The sequence below is a fragment of a genome, unplaced genomic scaffold (assembly GCF_019419815.1).
Source record: "Pyrus x bretschneideri cultivar Hongxiangsu unplaced genomic scaffold, Pyrus_bretschneideri_v1 Contig284, whole genome shotgun sequence".
Taxonomy (NCBI): domain Eukaryota; kingdom Viridiplantae; phylum Streptophyta; class Magnoliopsida; order Rosales; family Rosaceae; genus Pyrus; species Pyrus x bretschneideri.
This window is the reverse complement of record NW_025999595.1, coordinates 66,977-69,820: the sequence shown is the minus strand read 5'-3', so window position 1 is coordinate 69,820 and position 2,844 is coordinate 66,977. Positions and strand designations below refer to the sequence as shown.

At 39.9% G+C, this 2,844-nt stretch overlaps 1 pseudogene; it reads left to right on the top strand.

Annotated features, from left to right (window-relative positions):
* The first annotated feature begins 1,491 nt into the window (after nucleotides 1–1,491).
* LOC125479408 lies at nucleotides 1,492–1,602 on the top strand (annotated as a pseudogene).
* Nucleotides 1,603–2,844: the final 1,242 nt, after the last annotated feature.

The window sequence follows — 2,844 nt, the reverse complement described above, 5'->3', positions numbered from 1 at the left end:
GTGAGGAGTCCATTTTGCACATCAATGATGATCTTGGCCGTGGCCATAAACGGTCTCCCAAGCAAAATAGGCAATTCTCGGTCATGTATAGGAGCTTCTTCCATGTCCAACACTACAAAATTCGCAAGCAAGATTAGTTTATCAATTTGAACTAGAATATCCTCTACTATACCTCTTGGATATTTCACGGATCTGTCCGCAAGTTGTAATGAGATGGTGGTGGCTTTCAATTCCCCCAAACCTAGTTGAAGGTACACGGAATAAGGCATTAAGTTGATGCTAGCACCTAAGTCAAGCATCGCCTTCTCTACCTTCTTGTCCCCTATGGTGATGTTGATAGAAAAACTTCCTGGATCCTTGAGCTTTGGTGGAAGTTTTCTTTGCAACACGGCACTTACATTCTCGGACACCACTACTTTCTCATGTGGTCCATACTTCCTTTTGTAGTTGTTTAACTCTTTGAAGAACTTCCCATAAGCTGGCATGTTCCTAATGACATCAAGCAAAGGTAAGTTAACATTCACCATACTTAGAATATCAAAAATCTCCTTAAATGACTTATCCTGCTTGCTCTTGGCAAGTCTTCCAGGGAATGGTATTGGTGGAGTGTAAGGTTTCTCGGCCTTGTGAAGATTTGGTGCTTCAAACGAGGGAGTAGCATGGCTTGGTTCCTCATTTGGTTTCTCATTTTCTCCTTGAGTAACCCCTGCATTCACATGATCAGATTCATTAGTAACTTCATTGCCAACTCTATTATTGATAACCTTACCACTTTTAAGTGTAGTGATTGCTTTGGCTTGCTCTTGGTTCCTTTGGAGTATCACGGGTTAGCTTGGAAACTTTCCAACCTCTCTTTGGCTCAAGGCATCTGCAATCTGCCCCAATTGTGTCTCCATTTTGGTTAGAGCCGCCGAATGTTGTTGGAGAGTGCTATTGGTGGTTTGTTGGAATTGCAAGGTATTTTGGGCTAACAATTTAACCGTATCCTCAAGAGTAGGTTTTGGTTGGAAGTTTTGGAATTGATTGTTGTTCTTCCACGAAAGATTTGGATGATCTCTCCAACTTGGGTTATATGTATTGGAATACACATCATTCCTTGGCCTTTGATTGTAAGAATTCATAAGGTTCACTTGTTCTTGGACATACTCGGGGTAAGCCTCCCTAGATGGACATTGATGAGTAAGGTGGCTTGGTATGTTGCAAATGGCACACACTTCACTTGCTTTTCGCACCATGTTGAGCACGGATTCAAGCTTCTTTTCTAGGTTAGCTACCTGCAAAGAAAGATCATGATTAGAGCTTGTTTCTTATACTCCAACTCTCTTACCCCTTACATCTTTGTGTTGAGCATTAGATCCCAACATCTCATAAATGTTATATGACTCTTGAGCATTCTTTTTCTTCAAAGCTCCACCTGCTGCATTATCAATAGTTGATTGACAAGTTTGGGTTAGTCCATCCTAGAAAATTTGCATTTGTAAGTGAAGAGGTAACCCATGGTGTGGACATTGCAACAAAAGGCCTTTAAAGCGCTCCCAACACTCATTGAAAGGTTCTCCATCATCTTGTTTGAAGTTGAAGATTTGTCCCCTTAATGTGGCTGTCTTTTGAGTGGAAAAGAACTTTTCCAAAAACTTCTTAGCCACGGCATCCCATGTGGTGAGTGAACCAGGTACGAGAGTCATCAACCAACCCTTGGCCCTATCTTTCAAGGTGTAAGGGAACACTCTCATCCTCAGATTTGCTTCACTTACTCCCTGTAAAGGTAAACCACTCACAACATTGTAAAATTCTTTAATATGAGCTAAAGGATCTTCATTAGGTAAGCCATAAAAAGAAGGAAACATATGGAAATGTGAAGATTTAAGATCATAGTTTCTAGCTTCTGTGGGCAGCAAGATGCATGAAGGTGAATTTGGTATGATTGGTTGAGCAAAATCCTCCAAAGCTCGAAGATCATCTTGGTTGCCTGCCATCTCTTCTTCTCTTTCCCAATTAAAGTGCTCAGATCCTTCACTTGTTGGACTAGACGGTTTCCCTTCCTCTTCTTCACGGACAATGGAGGAACTTGTTGGCACAAAGTTTTCCAAAGTGTTGCCCTTTAACCGTTCAATTCTTTGGCCTAATTCAGCAAGTCTATTTGACATATACTACCTGAAACAAGATAAAACAAGTTTGAATAAAAATCAGAAATCTACTTAAAATGAAAAGAACAAGGTTTAATATCAAAACAAGCAATTATAAGGGACTGAAATCAGTCCCCGGCAACGGCGCCATTTTGATTAATGTTTTCCTTCTTCGTGCTAGAATATGTTTAGTATAATGGCACAAGTAAGGGTGTCGAATCCACAGGGACTAATTGGACCTATACAACTACTTGTTTTGCTAGAACTCTATAAGAGAAATAAAACTAATCAACTTAGGCAGATTTGTTGTTGTAACTTAAAAGCACAAGAAAATGAAGTAGACACAAATAAATGAATCAACAACTAATAAAATGAGATAGCACAAATGGAGATGAAGCTAGGGATTCGGTTTCACCATTGCTAAGCCAAGTCCATGCTTGTTGAATCAGATTATACTCATCCATCTACCTATTTCTTGGGTTTGTTTCACTTAGATATGATCAACCATATGATGTGTGGACTTGATCAAATGTTCCTAATCATGAACCTAAGTGTGATGTGCAACTTTGGTCCCTAATCAAGAACATGACACGCACAAGAAACTTTCATAAAACCAAAGGAAACACTCGGCAGGTTGTTTGCAAAGCATTCCCTTCATTCATTCACATATCCACCAAGAGTATGCATGATGTGTGCTTTACTCTTGGCTAAACAACCT